Source organism: Balaenoptera ricei, chromosome 4 (assembly GCF_028023285.1).
Source record: "Balaenoptera ricei isolate mBalRic1 chromosome 4, mBalRic1.hap2, whole genome shotgun sequence".
Lineage (NCBI taxonomy): Eukaryota > Metazoa > Chordata > Mammalia > Artiodactyla > Balaenopteridae > Balaenoptera > Balaenoptera ricei.
Window position 1 is genome coordinate 37,323,522 of NC_082642.1, and position 21,093 is coordinate 37,344,614.

Genomic DNA, 21,093 nt, shown 5'->3' on the forward strand with positions numbered 1-21,093 from the left:
ACTATCATGGCCTCTCTTGTTGCGGAGCACAGGCTCCAGACGCCCAGGCTCAGTAATTGTGGCTCATGGGCCCAGCTGCCCCGTGGCATGTGGGATCTTCCCAGACCAGGGCTCGAACCCGTGTCCCCTGCATTAGCAGGCAGATTCTCAAGCACTGCGCCACCAGGGAAGCCCTTATGATCCTTTATATTTCTGTGGTATCTGTTGTAATGTCTCTGCTTTCATTTATAATTTTTACTTATTTGAGTCCTCTCTCTTTTTTTCCTTAGTAGTCTAGCTAAAGGTTTGTCAGTTTTTAAAAAAAAATCTCTTCAAAGAACCACCTCTTAGTTTTTTAAAAAATATTTTCTACTGCCTTCTTACTCTCTATCTCATTTAGTTTTGCTCTAATCTTAATTATTTCTTTCTTTTTGCTAACTTTGGGCTTAATTTGTTTCCTTTTTAGTTCCTTGTGGTGTAATGTTAGGTTGCTTATCACAAAGTGCTTTCTAATACATTATCTAATTTGCCCCCCCAAAGCAGATAGGGTAGCAATTCCTCATTCCCATTTTGCAGATAAAACTTTTGAACCCCAAAGGCTAAAAGATGTAGCCATTGTCACACAACCAAAATTCCCTTCCTCCAAATTTAGTAAAAGGAATAAAAATTTCAAACATTAAACAACAACAACATTCAAACAAAGGAAGAAATACAATCTAGCAAAACAATATTTAAAGATGGTGATCAGGGAAAGAGGGATACAACAGTGTAGAGACCCAAAAGTAATTACTCTCTAACTCCAAAGCAATTCTAAGAGAAGAAAGCAGTTCTGGGAGACTTGAACAAATTTTGGGGAAATCTCACAAATGCCCCAGGATTCAGAGGGCAGCCCTCTGAGGGGTCAATAGGCAGTGTAGGCACAATATTTTTACAGAATAAGCTTTAAGAGTAGGAGTCTTGATTCACCACCATGATAGCGACTCACCTAAAGTGAGAATGACTCTTTGGAAGAGGGAGCTGAAGCTGGGGAAGTAAGTGCATGTCTCTGTCAAAATCAAAAGCTCCAAAAACTCTCTCCAAATTACAGCATAGTCTGCACCCAAGGGTTCCCACTGTTAGGACTCGACTATGTCCCTTCTTAAAAAATATACCAGTATGAAATGCTAAATAAAGCTGCAGAACAAAGAATAGAGCCCAAATTCATCAAATGTTACGGTCCATGTCTCCCAGCTGAATCCTCTTCTCTGCCTTCAAGCAAAAGTAAAATCCTAGTAATACCCAGGTTTCAAATTTAAGTTCTAAGGGAATATAAACAGGTCTCAGAGCAGATGGGATGATAAGTGTGGTTCATGGATACAACATTTGGGGAAAGAGATGGTCTAGCTAGCATGTCCCACATGAATATGAGAAACATGAAAATCAATGGCATAGCAACTATGCAAAAACCAAAAAACATAGACGAAATAAAAGAGAGAAGGAAAGAGAGAGGGAGAGAGAGAGGTATCAAATAGAGACTGATGAAAAATACATTCTAGAAAAAAAGCCTTGAGAAACAGAAGAAAAATTCTATAACGAATACTTTGTATCATAGAAGACATTAAAAATGATGAATTTGATGAAAGAATGAATCAAAGATGAGACGCAAAGATAGAAGAATGAACAGAAAAGAGAAGACAGTAGAGCTCAGAATACAAAATAAAGACCAGAACACCACTTCTGGAGAGCTATTAAATAAATCAGGGGGAAAATAGTTGATAAATTTTGTTAAATGCCTTTTTGGTATCTGTGGCATCTACGGTGATGATTATATATTTGATTTATTTTTATCTATTTGTTAGACAAGGAACTTATGTTCTCAATAAAAAAATTTTTTAAATAAAGAAAAATATCATTAGACAAATGGATGAATATTATGAACAAGCTGGTCACACTAAAAATAAGTACTAGTGGCCAACACACACACACATGCACACATACACATACACTCAAACTTATTTTAAAGGAAGACAAATCACAAAGAGATTTAGTACTGATCAGACTGGCAAAACTTAAAAACTTTGTTAGAGTTGTTGATGGTATGTGGAACCACACAGTCTCACAAATTATTGGTGATGGTATAAAATGCTGTCAACTTGTTTTAGAGCAATTTGAAAATATCTATTAAATATTAAGTGTACCATTTTTTAACCCAACAATTACCCTGGTTGGAATTTAGCACATCGTATTTGCCTAAGTCTGCAAACACAAATGTACAGTATAAGTATGTTATTTTAAATTGTACTATTGTTTGAAATACCTCCCCCCAAATTAAAACAAAAAACAAAAGCAATCTCTGTTTAGCAATGAGGTACTCGTGAAAAGAATTATGACACATTTGTATCATGAAATATAGTGAGCCTATTAAAAAGACGTTACTGAAACTGGGGGTGGGGGGAGAGGGGTGGTAGAGGACTCTCCAAAACATATTATTAAGAGAAAAAATGCAGAGTCAGAACAATGACTGTAGGATAATTCCACATATATAAACCAACAAACAAAGAGTATGTTTCTTGCTTCCTTCCTTACCATCTACATCCAATCCATCGCTAAATCATGTGGAATTTAGTTTCCAAAATACCATGAAATGCCTCCATGTTTCTTCAACGATGTGCTAGTCCAAGTTGCCTTCGTTCCTTCCCTTACGCTGTGCAATAGCTTCCTAACTGGAGTCCAACTATGTACTTCTCCCCACGCTTCTCAGTCTAACTTTAGCCACTCTGAACAGGCTCTGGTGCTCCTGGCACACAGACTTGAACATACCTTTGTCTCTCTCTGGAACATTTCCCTCTAATCTAACTCAGTTTTCCATTCTTCCCTCAGATTTCAGCACCATTGTCACTTCCTCAAAGAAACTCACATGCTCCTTTTTGGTTGCATTTAATTTATAATTATACATTTACCTATGTGTGATTAATACCTATTTTCCTCTGCTAGACTATAATCTCTAGGAAAGTTGATAGTGTATCTATTTTTGCTCATCATTGAATCCTCAACAAGGTAGGTGACTTAGAAATGAAATAAATAAGTATGTATTTCAGTCTATATAGCCATCCATCCATCCACCCATCCATCCACCCATCCGTCCATCCATCCTTCCATTCTTCCATTCTGTACTTGCATTAAAAATATCTGGAAGAAACTATTAGCTATGGCTATTAGATAATAGCCATAGCTAATAGGGATTGGGGCTGAGGGAATAGATGGGAGTGAAAAATAAAAAGATTCACTTTTTCTTTTAAATATTTGCATTTGTTTACATTTTTACTAGGTACATGGAATAAAAAAATTACCATAACATAACTATTACTTTCTTGTTGCTGACATGAGATCAAGTGTATCTTAAAAATTTTTCCTTCAGTCAACGTGGGTAATTAGTTTCTTAATATGTTGTCACTAGGACTATAATTGTAACTTTGACAAAGCTTCTTATTAACACAACTCTCTTTTCTTGCCAACTCAATTCAGGTCTATTTTAAGTGTAGAGTAAACAGTTCTCACAAGCATTCTTATGTGTGTTTGTATACTCATGCAAACACACATTTTTTTCTCATTAAAGAAAGGTGGGGAATTCAGTCACATTGCCATTGTCTTTTCACAGAAAGGAACAATGTGGAGGAAACAAGATTCTCTTGACTTTGATTAATGAATAAAGAAATCTCTTTAACCCAATTCACCTTAGAGCATCTTCTCTTGATGGAACTACCAGCTCCTACAACAATTCAAAAAAGCATACTCTCAACAACCAGGGAAAAAATTTTTGAAATTAATATCCAAAGAGATCTTTCTTGGTCTCTATTTCTACTTAACTACCGCTAGTCTCTCTCTGATGTTGGTTCAGTCTGGAGAATTGTCTCAGCAGCACCAGCAGTCTGGGCCACACCAAGTCTTGCCACCTTAATATGTGACCACCAATCATCCCTTCATTCATCAGAGTTTGTTGAAGAAACGAGCCTCAAACTTTTCATTTTGGTTTCTAAACAGGGGCAAGTTTGGACTTACAGCACAATCATAGAACAACCCTATGGAAGGAGCCCTAGGGAGCAGAAAGAAAACAAGACCATTCTGTATTGTTTTCAGGCTTTCTGAATCGTTCAATAAGAGGGATGATTTTGCCTGGTCATTTATCGAATTCTGTATTCTTATGTGTTGGAAACTGTAAGAACTCTGAGAGCTTCTGGAGTGGGACATAAGAATGATTAGGAGAAGATGAAGTATTATAAAGTATTACTCATATAATAGAAATTGATTAATATAATTATAAAGAAATCTCATTCAGATAACACTCACTAGAGAATATAAGTTGGTGCAGCCACTGCGGAAAACAGTACGGAGGTTCCTCAGAAAACTAAAACTAGAGTGGTCATGTGATCCTGGAATCCCACTCCTGGGCATATATCTGGACAAAACTCTAATTCAAAAAGATACATGCACCCTTATGTTCACAGCAGCACTATTCACAATAGCCAAGACATGGAAACAACCTAAATGTCCATTGACAGATGAATGGATAAAGAAGATGTGGTACAAATATACAATGGAATACTACTCAGCCATAAAAAAGAACAAAACAATGCCATTCACAGCAACGTGGATGCAATTAGAGATTATCATACTAAGTGAAATAAGTCAGAAAGAGAAAGACAAATACCATATGATATCACTTACATGTGGAATCTAAAATATGACACAAATGAACCTATCTATGAAACAGAAACAGAATCATGGACATAGAGAACAGACTGGTGGTTGCCAAGGGGGAGGAGGTTGGGGGAGGGATGGAGTGGGAGGCTGGGATTAGCAGATGCAAACTATTGTATATAGAATGGATAAACAACAAGGTCCCACTGTTGTTATAGCACAGAGAACTATATTCAGTATCCTATGATAAACCATAATGGAAAAAAATATTTAAAAAAGAATGTATATATATGTATACCTGAATGACTCTGCTGTAGAGCAGTGATTAACACAAAATTGTAAATCAACTAGACTTCAATAAAATTGAAAAAAAGAAAAGAAAAAAAGATAACACCAACTAGAACCCTTGGGTGTGGGGGAAGGTGAGAGGAGGGGAAAATTTAGGAGAGATTCGATTCTGTGAAAATGGTGAGAACTTGGGACCTCCCTTAGAGGGCAGAAATCCATAAAATCATTCATCCTGAGTATAATTTCCACCCTTGGTATAAATAGAGTGTGCCACTTCTGATTGCAAAAGCCTCAGGATTAGTCACTCAAATAGTAAGAGTTCCTCTTGTACAAGTGACTTCTGGAAAGAAGTCAAGAGTATTTCCTAGAACATGCAAATAAACACATTTCAGAATTCATTGATATGTAAGCATTGCACTTAAAACCCATGTGTCCCTGGCCAATGGCATAGCGGTCAGAATAGAGGTCACCTTTAAGGAGTGCATGACGGAGGGAGCCTTCCAGGTGCTGATGTTCTATCACTTGATCTGCCTGGTGGTTCCACAGGTTCCACCTGTCTATATAGACAGGTAAAAATTCATCAGCCATACATCTGTGATTTGTGCACTGTGTGAATGTAATACCTCGATCAAAATAGAATTTAAGTAAAGGTACAACTGTTTTTCTGGAAGGCTAGGGGAGAGTAATCTTCAGCAAGAAACATGACACAACCTGATTGCCAACTCTAAGGTCTAATAAGAATTTTATGGTATGACAAGAATTCTATCATAAATGGTTTTCTGCAGATGTCCTAAAGATGGGGCCCCATCTGCTGCAGAATGAGAATGTAATTTGAAATGCTGAATTTTTATTAATAATCAGAAAAAGACAACTGACGACCAGCCTGCTACTTGGAAGAATCAACTAAGGTGAAAATTACTGCAACATAAATTTCTTTTCAGTCTTGGCTTTGACATTCCCACTTGTATCTAGGGGAGCACCCAAATTATTAAAGAATTCCCAGAAAACAATAAAATACGCTACAGTTTGCACACGCGTGCACACACACACACACACACACACACAATTTGTATGCATTGGAAGGGCTGGAGGTATTGCCATCCTCTTTAAATACTGGGGAATACCTTCCTCCTTTTACATCCAGCATAATCTGCCTTAAATCCTTGGGGTTTTAAACTGTACCTTTTGTATAGTGAAAATGAACCTGCAATTATAATGTCATTAGACTAAAAGTAATAATCCGCACTTTAAACAAGTCAGAACTAAATCGCAGACTATGATGGCTTAACAGAAAGATGTATGTACCGAGTAGCCAACAAACGACAGAGACGATTGGCTCCCCGAGTTCATCACAGGCCGTGGGAAGTCACACGGTGCTCCCACGTGGACATGACCTACTGGGCTTGCGGAAGATTCTGAGATAAATCATCATGTGTCAATCTTGCCCTTCTGAAACGTTTTCCCCAATCTTAAACATTAATTCTTACCCTAAAACTGAAAGTTCACACACTTCTTTCACAGCCTGTGGCCTCAGCAGCAACTCATTCGATGCATAATATGACTTTAAAAAAAAATCACCTTCTTTACCCTCTCTTTCAATGTCTACTTTCAGACTTCTCAGCCTAGAGGCCTTTTCTTCAATAACCTCAAACCCACGCCATCCAAACCCCAGTGTCCATCGAACCCTCTAAGTGGAGGTTCCCGAGACTTCTCCCAAGGCCCAAACCTCCCTTCTCACAACCTGAAACTGCACACGTGTTCTCTCTGTATCCAGCTTTATCTGCATCCCATGGTCCCAATATCACAAACTCAAAACCTGAGTCGATGCAATGACTAAATCCTTTCCTTCCCTCCTCCAGTACGCCTCTCCCTTCCACTTCCTTCTACTTGCCCTGTCCTCGTCCTGCTGACAAAGAGCCTCGTCAACATTCAGGGGCTTCCTTCTCCTCCTTCTGTGTATTCACCCACCTCCAGTGTCTCCATTTATCAACACCCCCTTCCCAAACAGAGTTATTATGGTTCACAGTGTAGCTCTTACCACGTCCTTGCTCACGTCCCTCTTTGGTCCCCCACTTCACGTAGAATAAAACCCTAACTCCTAAGCTCAGCATTTAAAGCCATCTAGGAAGAGACAGTCATCTAATTTCGCAAACTTAACCTTCAAATCATGCTCCCACTTCTGTACCTCACATTTGGTCACACCTCCTGCACTTCCCCCCAGACGCAAAATAGCATCCTATCTTTGAAAGACAGTTACTTCAGTTTGACGGCTCCCCTCTCCCATGTTTATTTCCAGATCAGTTTCAAGCAGGAGATAGGATGGATTTGTGATAAGACACCAGACTTTGGCTTCAGGCAACCTGGCTTCAACTCCCAGGGCCACCACTTTCTTGCCATCCACTCTTGGGCAAACTGCTTAATGTTTCTGAGATCCCCAGTTTCCTCTTCTCTATACAGAGAGGATGACGATACAGTATCTATATTGCAGGATTGTGGAGAGGACGAATTGAGTTAAAACGAGACAGACATGAGAAAGTACTTAACAAAACTCTCATACTGAACAAGCATCCAGAGAAGCTATTATTTCCACTGATATCATTATCCTAATCATTATTATTGACTTCAAGAAGAGTTTCCTATTTCATCAATTGAAATTAAAGCCTTCCTCTCCTTTGTCCTTCCATAGGACACTGGCCATGCCTCTAATTACATTTATCAGAAAATGACCATATATGAGAGTTATTAATGACTGCCTGCCTTATTTCACAGGGAGGAACACATTCCATAAACAATTATTAAGTATCAAATAATTTAGTAATTATAATAATTATTATTAAGTATTAAAAGCCTATGTTCAGGTCTTCATTTTCTCCTCAGTTATCCCATCGTTCATTCACATCTTCCCAATCTACGACCACATAGGTCTGCAACCTGGACAGCATGTTAGGGTCCTGACTTCCCCACTCTTCACATGTGCTAGTATTCCTTGGGTCTTGCAGACTCTACCTCCTTGACACATTTTATAACCTGACCCTCTCTGGCCCAATCGGCATTGCCTCAGTGAATTGTTTTTCACCAAGATTATGATGGTCTCTAATCCAAGTGGCCTTCCAAGGTAACACTCGTGATCACCCCTACGAGGGTCCCCACCACTGTATTTGTCTGCTTATGTACCTGCACTGCCAAATAAAACCCAAGTCTCTTGCATACAGGGATCACGTCGCGTTCAAGGTGAATAGCTCGACGCGTGGCACATAGTAGGCCGTCAAAAGGCAAGTGTTGAAAAAATGAGTGAGTCATTCTATTCCGCCTCCGTATACTTAGACTGAACCTCTATGCTTACAAATGTCCCCAATACATACTATAGGCCTCTGGGGTTGGATCAAGGGGCTAGGAATTCCTCTGGGGATTTAGGAACTCTGTTCCAATAGCCTCTATGGGAAGCAGGCACGCCAGCAAGAAGTAGGGAGGGAAACAGCTTCAGAGAAAGGATGGGACTGAAAGGAAAAGCAGTGAACGTGAGAGCGTCTCTTCTCTAGGGCATGATATCAGACCAGGTCAAAGATGATGGAGACCTTGTTTTCAGAAGCAACACTAGACATGCAGGAAAGTCTATCTACCACTGTGATGGGTGCTGTGATGGACCACCCAGATCCCCCTGCAGGGAGGAAGGCCTGGTTCCCCAGCTTCTGGGAGAGCTACTGGCCGTGATGGACATTATGGATATTCCTTTAGCTGAAGAGAACCTCATGCCTCAAAGTCATGCCCCTTCCCAAAGCAACCCACATCCAATGACTGGTCTATGCAGTGTATAAAGGCCTGGCCCCATCGTCCAACTTGGAGCAGCTCTGCAAGGCCATCCCGGGTTCTGTCGTCCTTGAAGGAGACCTCCACTGAAACTGCATTGCAGCTCAACTTCTCTCTATCCAAAGCTTTTTCCTTCTCTTTCCTACTAGAGGTCTTAATCTCGAGAACACCACCCACCCTACCCCACCCCAATTAACTGCCTCCTGGATAAACTCTGTCTCAGAATCTGCTTCCCAGAACCTAACCTGTGACAGCCAAAGACAATGAAGATGGGAGAGAATTTCATGACAGCACATACCATAACTCAGAGAAGAAGAACTACTGGCCAGTGAGCCAAGTTTGGTCTCTAGAAAGTTTCGTGTTGACTTTTCAGGGGTTAAAAATTGTGAACTTATCAACATTAAAAAAATTCTTTTGAAAAAGGCTGAAAGCTTGGCAGTAATGGGCCAGCATTGGCATGTGGCACTGAGAGCTGGAGCCGAGGGATGGTGTTCCACTGGATGGTGCCTGTGTAGCCCACCCCCACGTCCTTCCAGTGCCCTTCGTTCATTTCTTTTAGCTGCCCAGCCCTGAGGACACTGGAGTTTTGCTGGCTGGGTCTGTAGTCATCTCAGTAGCTCTCCTCCAGCAGATGTGCTAGGTGGGTGAATAGGTCAGTTGTTCCAAGCATGCTTGGTGAGCGAACAAAATTAAATAGAAGACCCTCTTCACCACTTGTGCTAACCGTGAGCAGAGCCCACTCTTCTAGTATATTCTGAGGGAGACCCTGTGTGACTTTCGGATGCAGGAAGATGTTTTCCGGACACACAGAAAGAGGTTGGGTTCTCCTTTTCAGAAGGCATGGCCATTAGTGTGGTTCCAAGGCTCAGAGATGAATCCAGGTAATTGGAGTGGTTTAAAAGGCAGAGGCAGTAGGTAGCCCATATCATAGGACTCATTTGCTTGGCCGAAGTCACCAAGAGCAAAACCCTGGAGGACTCAGCGGTGCCGAACAGGTCCTGGCTGTGCTGCCCAAGTGCAGGTAAAGGGCTTAAGTAATTGGTGTCCTTGGGCAGCCAGTCAAAATACAGAGTTGAAACTGTACAAGGGCAAGCACTCCCATGGAGGAAAAATTATCAACTGTTGTTAGAATAGTACGTGACTGTTGACATTTCATCTTTTATTGTTATAGCAATGCTTTAAGAAAGAAGTGTAGTTAAGGTTGTCAGAATTTCATTTTACCCCCCTCTTTGAAGCTGTTAAAAATTCACTCTTGCTGAAACTTGCCTTTCAGGTTCTCAGCCAGATTTGTGCTTTGTTTCTACCCCGTGGTTCTCTAATGGAATGCAAGAAGTAACACAGGGGCCAGGGTTTTTCTAAGGAACTTTCTACACACTGTTTCCTACCTCAATTCCCTTTTCCTGGCTCCCTCCACTCTCTGCCAAAAGGTGGGTTTTAACAACCAAAACAACCCCAAAGATACATTCAACGGAGAGAGGATTAAAGGCTTTTGGCGGTGTTTCTAAAAATCGCTGCCGCAGTAAGCAATACTCAAGTAGGACTCTATTCAGCGGCGCTCACTAAAGGGAATCACCATCTTAGAGTGTCCGTAAGAGACGCAGTTGGGTCTACTGGTACTTTTGTAGCTCTCACTGAATAAAAGGTAACCAATGACAGTTCAAAAATGTCTTCGCAGGTGTGCCACAGAGGTGACAATCTGGTTGGAAGGAGGAACTAGAGATACCATCCCCAGGCTGCATCTGTCTACCAAACCCACTGATTTTGTTTATTTATTTATTTAATGTAATACATGGGTTTTTTTTAAGTCTTTATTGAATTTGTTACAATATTGCTTCTGTTTTATGTTTTGGTTTTTTGGCCTCGTGGCATGTGGGATCTTAGCTCCCTGACCAGGGATCGAACCTGCACCCCTTGCATTGGAAGGCAAAGTCTTCACCACTGGACCACCGGGGGAGTCCCCCTGATTTTGTTTAGACTGTGTACTCTTGGCACTCAATTCTCCCCATGGCCCGTCTGCCAAGCCATCTCCCGCTGATGACAAAATGCTAGGGGGCAGGGACAGAACTGATGATTTCTCGGTCAGTTACTATGTGCCAGGCAGAATGCTAGGAATTTTATTAATCATAAGACACCAGGAAGATACCAAGAGGCATGAGATGCCCCCTCTACTCTCTGGCTGAAACCTACTTTAGGTATATATACCTATGCATAAAGGGCTTTAAAATACTCCCAGGCTTGCTTTGCTTATCTTAAACTGAAGCTGCTGTCCAGCAAGACCTATTACGCCGGTCAGCAGATGAAATATCACCATATATAACAGAGTATTTACTTTGGTAGATATGCCGCCAGCTGTCTGATGGATGTGCTGGGTCTTGAGTGTGCTATCTTCCCCCATTACAGTAGTCCCAGAACCTGGGGAAGTGTTATAATTAGCCTTTTATTATTATAAGCATTTCTGCAATAACGTCCATCTGCAAACTTCTTAACAATCAACTCTATTCTGTATGTCTCATAAGAAATCAGATAGTTCAGCACTTGTTAGCTCTGTTTTATGGCCCCGAATCCTCGGGCCTAGAGTTCAAAGAAATCAAGGGTTATGCAGCCAGCTAGGGCTTAAGACCAACACAGCTGCTCTGTTTTCATCCAGCCTCTCAGACGGGCTGCCCAGCTGCTTCCCAATCCTCTCCCTGAATATATATATATATATATACATATACATATATATATATATATACATACACACATATATATGTATATATATATGCAATGTGTATATATATGTATATATATATGCAATGTGTATATATATGTATATATATATGTAATGTGTATATATATGTATATATATATGTAATGTGTATATATATGTATATATATATGTAATGTGTATATATATGTATATATATATGTAATGTGTGTATATATATGTATATATATATGTAATGTGTGTATATATATGTATATATATATGTAATGTGTGTATATATATGTATATATATATGTAATGTGTGTATATATATGTATATATATGTAATGTGTATATATATATATATATATATATTATTTTTAAACTCTTGGAATTAAGACCATCCTAGTAAGAATATTGGCCCCGATTCTCCAGTTTTAGCATGAAGAACTAACAGCCTGGGCTCTTGCCAAGCATTGCTGGAATAATTCTGGCAGATCTGAGATAGCCCTGCAGGCCATTTCCCTCAGCTGGTGGAGAAGCAGAGCTGAATCTGCTCAGGGGCCGTTTCACCCAGCCTGCGGAACGGCCCCGTGGCAGCAAGGAGGGGCGGGGCGTCCCAGCCAGAGTCCAGGTGCGTTGCCCAGCCAGGCAGAGGCAGCAGTGGGGCAAGGGGAGGGGCAGGTGAGCGGGCAGAGCTGCTTGGCCTTGGGAAGCTTCTTTGGAGAGTGATGCAGCCGCTCTCCATGTTATATGTCTGCTATGACATGCGTCATAGACACGGGAAGGTAAAGCCCAGGTGGCTCTGGCTTTCCCGTAGGGAATATTTAGCCACTGCCTTAGAAAATGGGGGGCAAAATGTGGTCGAAGGCATAAAGAATAACTAGAGTTCAGCTTTGGAAAAGGTCTTGTGGAGAGATGCCCCTCTCTCCTTGGGGTCAGGCTGTGTTGCCTACCATTCTTGAATAAGGCTGTCCGCCCATATTTGCGGCAATAAAAGGGTTTATTATCCCAAGTCATCATCTCATAATTCCTTACTATTTTTTTTTTTCCTTTTTTTTTTTTTTTTTGGCCGCATGGCTTGCGGGATCTTAGTTCCCCAACCAGGGATTGAACCCGTGCTCCCTGCAGTGGAAGCACGGAGTCTTAACCACTGGACCGCCAAGGAAGTCCCCCTTCCTGTGTTTTGAAACTGCAACTTCATGGCTCCATAATAAATGTGCAATGATTGCTCAAAATAGTTCATGTTTTAACTATTTTAAATGCTGCTAATGATATTTCTACCAGTACCAAGAAAGATAATTATCTCAACTTGGAATATATTTATGAACTGGGTATCCCTTTCTGTTCTAATTCCAAACCTAATTTGCTTCTAGTATCCTGTTTACTCCTTCTTAAACAGATGGGGTCAGCTGGTCTATCTCCCATTTTCAGAAACAGATACTTCTTCTCCTTGTCCTCTCATTTCCCCCCCAATACATTTGCATCATCTTCATTATCACTATCATCAGCATTACCAACATTAGTTGAGCACTTTCTATATGCCAGGCTTTATCCTGAGAATTTTACATGTGCTGATGGGAATTACTGTGATCCCTATGTTACAGATGTGGAGACTGGGACACATAGAGACTAAGTCATTCACACATGAGCAGTCACGCTGGAATTGAGACACATGGTTCCAAAGCCAGACTCCTTACCACAAGGCTCTCGGAACCCTCCTGGTACCCTGCTTGAGTATGTTGCCATTTCCAAAGCACTTTTATGTGCATCTTTTCATTTGATTCTTACAACCACGCATAAGGTTTTATTTAAACTGGGAATCCCCATTTTATTTCTTCCAAGTCTTGGAAAAATATGTAGTATTTTATTTTGTTGAATTATTAAGGGTTTGGCTAATTTGTTTTCCAGATGAAAATTCTAAAATTAATCTAAAGTAACATGATGGATTTCTCCACCTAAAAATGTTAAAGTTATATTCGACTGTAAATCATCCTCAAGTAACTCTCTGTGGCTTCTTTTCTCCTGTTATAAAGCAAAGTAGTCCTACATTTTTCAGGGGGATGCACTGAACTCCAGTAGAAACAGGGAGTGTATTTAAATGTCTTAAGTTATAACTGACTGCACTGCAAAATCAAATAGTTTGGGCTTGACACATTTATAGTTATATGAGTAACGTTTGTACTCACACGTCTAGATTTATATATACCAGGCCAAATTCCAGAAAGGATTTTCAGAGGTTTGGAACATGTACTTCTGGAAATTTATATATACCTCTGCTTTCTCTTGATTTGAAAAATAAGTAGTTTATTCTACTTTTTTAAAATAGCTCTACTTATATCCACAGAGTTTTAAGAAAGGACATATATGCTAATGCAGCCTAATGAAGATAAATGCCAAATTCCTTATTGAATTACTGTTTCTTTGGATGCTTACTCATTCCTAGTTCTTAAATTCATTGTTCTCAATTTTTGACACATTGTCATTAGAGAAACGTCTGAGTTTTTTCCAGAGACTAACCGGACTGAATTCTGGTTCAGGAATACAAATAAGAGAGACACCACTACTTGAATGTGTACCTTGTTCTTGGAGTGAAATCCTTCAGGTCTGGTATCTTACAGATGACCTTTAAGACATTACAGGGAGGCCCATGGAAGAAAAGATCAGGACCTCCATATCACGCAGAGGCAATGGAAATGTTTGAGAGGATTAAACACCCAAGGTTACTTGAAGAACCAAGCCAGATCCCATGCCTCCTTAGAGTAATTTCTTCTGTACAGAGCCTCAAACACTTGCCATGATAAATGCTCCTTCTTACTGACAGTCAAACAAATATTCCTGCTGAACAATGAACCCCCCAAAAAAGCATCTTAGGGAAACTCAGGCTTAGTTTCAGCTTCGTGGCCAACAAACATCTGCATAAACAATCTCTGGGGTCACTGGGTGAAGGTTAGTACACAGACAAGGTCATAATACATCCCAGCACTTAACCTAACCAAATGACACAGACCAAGAAAGCTTTTCTGAAAACGGCAGTTGCATTTCATCTTCGCATATTCAGACCAAAGAAAATAAATACCTGCTGTTTTAAACCACTGGGTAGTTCTCTGGGATGCAGATGGATCACCAAAGTCATGGACAGTAGTAGTATTTTTCTTAGGGTGGCAGGAAGACCCCATGAAGTGAGGTCCTATAGCCTGTCAAGGGCTTTAAGACCACTGAAGGAACAGAATGATAAAGGAGAGGGATCTGACGTGTCCAAGCATAAATCCAACTTCCATTTTCACTAAAGGTCCTTGTAATTCTTTGGATTGAAGGCCCAAAATGTGAGTTTTGAAACTGAGGGCCCACCCTCTCTTTGGTACTGAAAGGGAGAAAGGAATAAAATATATTTAACTCCCAACTTGGGCCAGGGATTTTACATTTGTCATCTCAGTTTATCCAAAGATGACCATGAATAAATATTTTTTATATTCCTATAATTTGAAGAGGAGAATGAGGCTGAAAGAATTTAAATAGCTCACTGAAAATTACACAGATTGTGTAATTTGGACCCAGATCTATGTGAATCCTTGCTGCCTTCTTGGGATAAAATGGGATTTCCCTGGGGAATTATGGGAAGCGATGGAAGTTTTAACACAGTCCCCCAAAGCACACATTAATGTGTCCACCTAAAGCTTAGCAGTAAGTACCAAGTAAGACCCTTGTCATGTATGTTCCCTTCCTAAACAAGCACAGAGAGGCTGTTTGTGGAAGGTGAACCTCTGTGCACAAGAATCAATACTTGTGGAGCTGAAGAGACAGAAGGAACTTGACTTGTTCCTAAACTTGGGCTCACAGTCTGGTGGCTTGACTGTCAGCGGTTTCCCTATTTGTTGGTGGAATTGTTCTTATTCCTACCTGTCACCCACCTAGCAGCATGGAACTTTGGGGATGGGTGATACTCCCCTCTACTTTGGACAATATTTCATTCAAGGGCCTTCTGGAGGGATGGTTTATCTACTCTTTTCTTTTTTTTTTGGCCATGCTACGCAGCTTGCAGGATCTTAGCTCCCTGACCAGGGATTGAACCCAGGCTACCGCGGTGAAAGCACTGAGTCCTAACCACTGGACCACCAGGGAATTCCCTATCTACTCTTTTCTTAAGCATTTTCAGGTAAGACATTTTCATAACCCTCCCGGAAATCATTTCTGACTCACTATTATCAGGAAGGGTCCTTCTTTCATTCAAACAGGAAAGAGCATAAGGCAATGAAGCATCCTCAAATAGTACATAGTACCCAGCCAGGCACTTTCTGACCTAGAGGTCACACACTGTAGTTTAAGTGGGTTTGTGTGGATCAGTGCAGAAGAGTTCACTCAACTCCTTCAGAGGCCTTTCATGATTGATATTACTCTTCCCTTAATTCCTAAGTGCCCCCCCAGGAGGGAGCCCTCAGTCCAGAGACTGAGTACAAGTGTTCTCTGGTAGTTCCAGGTGTGCATTTAGGCTTTCACCTGGTGTATGGGCTCACTGGGGTAGAGCAGAAAGAAGCTGGAACTCTCTGGTGATTCATTTCTCGTAAAGATGTCCCATGTGCCGTGAAGTTCATCACACAGCTGATTTTCAGCAAGATGTTCACTGACCATCAGTGAGGAGGCTATTTCAAAAACTCATTCCAGGATAGCCACATCCAAAGAATGAAGTTGGACCCCTTCCTCACACCATATAGAAAAATGAACTCAAAGTGAATTACAGACCTAAATGGAAAAGCTAAAACTGTAAAACTCTTAGAAGAAAGTATAGGAGAAAATTTTATATTACCTGGGGGGTATGCAAAACCTTTTTGGATAGAACACCAAAAGCTCAAGCAACAGAGCAAAAATAAATTGACTTCAACAAAATGAAAAACTTTTGTGCTTCAGTGGTGACCTTCAAGAAAGTGAAAAGATAAGCCAAATATTTGCAGATCATAGTTCTTATAAGGAACTTGTATCTAGACTATATAAAGAACTTTTACAACTCAATAATGAGAAAACAAGTAACTCAATTAGAAAATGGGCAAAGGACCTAAACAGACATTTCTTCAAAGATATACAAATGGACAATAAGCCCATGAAAAGATGCTCAACATCATTAGCCATGAGGGAAACACAAACCAAAATTACAAAGAGATACCATTTCACACCCATTTCCTAATGATGTGTGTTTGAACTGTGTATGCAGAAACTGGCCATTCTTGGCTATCATCAAAAGTGTCAGAGAGGATGTGGAGAAGCTGGAACCCTCATGCACTGCTGATGGGAACGGAAAATGGTGCAGCTGCTTTGGAAAACAGTCTAATAGTTCCTTAAAAGTTAAACATAAAGTTACCGTAAAACCCAGTACTTTCTACTCCTAAATATATACCCAAGAGAAATGAAAACATATGTGCATGTAAAACCGTGTACAGAAAGGTTTGTAGCAGCATTATTCATAATAGCCAAAATATAGAACAACCCAAATATCCACAAAATGGTGAATGGATAAAAAAGATGTGGTATATCCGTGCAATGGAATATTATTCGGCAATAAAAAGGACTGAGATAATGATACATGGTATAATTTTTTTTGACTTTTTTTTTAACATCTTTATTGGAGCATAATTGCTTTACAATGGTGTGTTAGTTTCTGCTTTATAACAAAAGTGAATCAGCTATATGTATACATATATCCCCATATCTCCTCCCTCTTGCGTCTCCCTCCCACCCTCCCTATCCCACACCTCTAGGTGGTCACAAAGCACCGAGCTGATCTCCCTGTGCTATGCGGCTGCTTCCCACTAGCTATCTATTTGACATTTGGTAGTGTACATATGTCCATGCCACTCTCTCACTTTGTCCCAGCTTACCCTTCCCCCTCCCTGTGTCCTCAAGTCCATTCTCTACGTCTGTGTCTTTATTCCTGTCCTGCCCCTAGGTTCTTCAGAACCAATTTTTTTGTTTGTTTTAGATTCCATATATATGTGTTAGCATACGGTATTTGTTTTTCTCTTTCTGACTTACTTCATTCTGTATGACAGACTCTAGGTCCATCCACCTCACTACAAATGACTCAATTTCATTCCTTTTTATGGCTGAGTAATATTCCATTGTATATATGTGCCACATCTTCTTTATCCATTCATCTGTCGTACATGGTATAATTTGTATGAATCTTGTAAGCATTATGCTAAATGAAAGAAGTCAGTCACAAAAGGCCACATGTTATATGATTCCGTTTATGTGAAATGTCCAGAATAGGCAAATCTACAGAGACAGAAAGCAGGTTAGTGGTTGCCTAACCTATGGTTGGGGTGGAGGTGAGGAAGAAATGAGGGGTGACTGCCAATGGATTTTTCTGGGGTGGGGAATGATGGAAATGTAAAACTGATCGACGTGATGGTGGTACAACTCTGTGAATATATTAAAAGCCATTGAATTGTACACTTTAAATGGGTGAATAGTATAGTATGTGATTATATCTCAATAAGGCTGTTCATTATATATATTATATTGTTTCATATAATTTAATTATACATTTAATTATATACTTAATATATTTAATTATATATTTTAAAAACTCCTCATTCTAGACCTTGGTTCTCAGCTCCTTAAAGTCACCGGAGGGGGAACTTCTCAAATCCCAACGCCCGGACTACGCGCTGGACCAATTACATCAGAATCTCTGTGGGCAGGACCCAGAGACCTTTAAGATCACTGCACAGAAGAGACCAACACGTATGAGAAGAAGCTGAGTGGGTGACCTCCCCTCCTGTAGGTCACAGAGGAGAAACATTACGCTCCCACTGGGTGGATACCTGAACTTCTGATTTCTTCTCACTTCACAAGTAGCCGTATGTTTCAGCTTCCACGGCTCTTACTTTGGAATCTTTGTAAAGTAGTAGCTCAAAAGGTTTATTCATTCTGAAATAAAATGCATGGAACCACACCATTTACCTGATTACTTGAGGAGTTTTACTTTAGTTCTTTTCATCTAAAATCCCACACTTTCAAAACTATTGATTTACTGTGGGAACGATTCAATGCATAGGATACAAGGGACCCAGAAACGGAAGCTGGTACTATTGCTTTGCTGGTTATCAATACCAGATAGAAAAGGTTGTTGAGTGACCACTGCATTCCCTTTAAAGACTGACCAATTCTTTCCTTCCTGTTTTTAAGCATGGTTGTGAATCAAAACACCAGTTTATGTGATTTAAAGAAAAAAAAAGATGACACGCCTTCCAATCTCTAAGTTAAAAGTCAGGGCAGCAATTAGAACATAGAGACGGTCACTTAAATTCAGTTTTATGAAGAGAAAAGACTAAATACTTAAAAACGTTCAGATATTGTTAATATAATTAGAAGTCAACTACTATCAAGTTTTAAGTAAATAGAATAAAACTTTGTGGACTGAGGGCAAAAAGACAGCCTTTTGGAAGTTTGTGAACACGGCATTTGTAAAAGAAAAAAGAAGTGTTTGAGGATTGGTTTGGCACTTTCAGTGCTTCGAACTAACACACTCTGGAGTAGCCCATCAAAGCCATTTATTATTGGGGATATAATATGTCAATTGGCTGTTTAGTTGCTTACAGACCTCCTCCAAGTTTCTGAAAGCAGACACCTAATGTCAAACCACATCCAGCGGGTACCTAGAAGCACTTCCGTCTGTCTCTTTTGCTCTTTCATCTCTGGCACGCGATAATGAATAACCAAGAAAGCATATTTCCTTGCAATCACAGAGTCAATTTTATCAGTGTTAACGTGTACAGTCAAGCCGGCCCCACGTGAACGTGCATTTTAGTGCATACAGCAAGCCCCTTTCACGTAGAATTGACCTCTTCCCATCCAAGGTGGCTGTTCTAGCCTCAAAGGGGAGAGAAGCTCACTTGGTCAGAGCAAAGCTGCTGCTGGTGGAAAAGAAGCCTCCTCTCCAGTCTGTCAAGGGTCCTCTACATTGTACTACAGCTGATTACATGGCTCCAGTGAGAATGATGTTGGGGGGAGAGACTGAAAATACTTAGTGGTAAATATCAGTAATTAACTCTTTTTTTTTTTTTTTTTTTAAATGGGATTGAGCTAGGACAAGGAGGAATGGAAGAAGGAAAATGCAGACAATCAAAAACTCAGATCAGGACCCCGTGAACACAAAGGGTTAAATGTATTTCATTAACTATGAAGCCAAAGCCACATAATAACAATGCAGTATAAACTTCAGGGTACAAAAAATCAGAAATTGTATTAAAATCAGTTATCACAATTTTATCATTAAAGTTCTACGAGTCAGAGTTCTAAATTTTAACATGACCATGCAAGAACAATTATTTTTCAGCGTACTAAGCAGCTAGATTGTTCCTGTGAGCGGAGTAATGTGCATTATGAAATTAAACATGTACCCACTTTCAGCCGAGGTCACTGAAGAAACAAGACAGTTTTTGGCTCATTCTGTTACTATATATGTTACTGATGTTGATGAAGTCACCCCAAGTTATTCAGCATTGCGTCCTCTCTATATAATAAATAAATTAATTAATCTCTATATAAGAAAATAAATTCTTATCTTTCAAAAAAAAAACTCAGATCATAACACTATTACATGTAAAATAAATAAACAACAAGGACCTACTGTATAGCACAGGGAACTATACTCAATATCTTATTATAACCTATAATGGAAAAGAATCCTAAAAAGAATATATATATATCTGAATTACTTTGCTCTACACCTGAAACATTGTAAATCGACTCTACTTCCATAAAAATATTTTTTAATTTTTAAAAATTTAGAAAAACAAACACCCCCCAGAAAAACTCAGATCACTGAAAAGAACCAAAAAAATCCACATTTATATTTTTGCCAATATTTTACTCTCCCAGTCTACCCAAACGATACAATGGTGGCAAAGGTGGCAAATTTGAGGTCATGACACCTTTTTTCGGCTGGTAGACACACTGGCCAGAAATGTATTACTGAAAGGCAGGACCAGAGACATGGTTTGTCTGGTCCAGAGCAAAATGAAAATGCAGGGCCCTTGTTCAAAAATTAGTAAGGCTTTCAAGACAGTGCCAGTAAAGCTCTGGACCAGGCATGGAGCCCCGCAGAGTGCGGACCCAGCATCACTGCCCGGGTTGCAGCCCGTGAAGCCAGTCCTGCCAAAAGGTAAGAAAGAAGGGAGGCGGGGCTCTGCCTAACCATCCCTGGATCTGTTGTCTGCACGCCGGTTTAGCTTCTCTTGGCTAAACGCACAGCTTTGCAATGGCCGGTGTCACTTTCTCATTTATGGAAACCAACACCCAAACTCAATGACTTGTCTAAGGTCATGAGCTGACCGAGCCAGAACTAAATCCCAGGTACCCTAACTCCTACAGGGTCACTCTCTTCCCTACGTCATGCTACTGGTCTCCAGTTTAAATGTGCATCATCAGGAAATAGTAACTACAAAAAAAGGGGTGGGGAGGGAAGGACATTACCTCATCAGAACTTCCTTTTCAACTCTTCTGTGCAAAGAATAAAGTCAGTTTTCAAAATCGGTTTCAAATTCCTTTTCTGAATCAATGCTTTCAAGTCCTAGAGTCAAGACATCATAGGACAGCTCCGAACACTGAAGCAATTAGCTTTGCCGAGAGCTCACTGGCGCCCTTGCAGTTAGCAATTG

The 21,093-nt window shown here is 40.1% G+C and overlaps 1 protein-coding gene across 21 annotated transcripts in view; it reads right to left on the minus strand.

Annotated features, from left to right (window-relative positions):
* The window catches only part of THRB (thyroid hormone receptor beta), a 384,544-nt gene that overhangs the window by 263,876 nt on the left and 99,575 nt on the right, over nt 1–21,093 (minus strand). The window contains exon 1 of one of the 21 annotated variants that reach the window (XM_059920430.1): nt 5,415–5,430. The exons of the other annotated variants lie outside the window; for them this stretch is intronic. The gene's annotated coding sequence lies outside the window, so the exon portion shown is untranslated. Of the gene's footprint in view, nt 1–5,414; nt 5,431–21,093 lie in introns of those variants that run through there. 21 annotated transcript variants of the gene reach the window in all.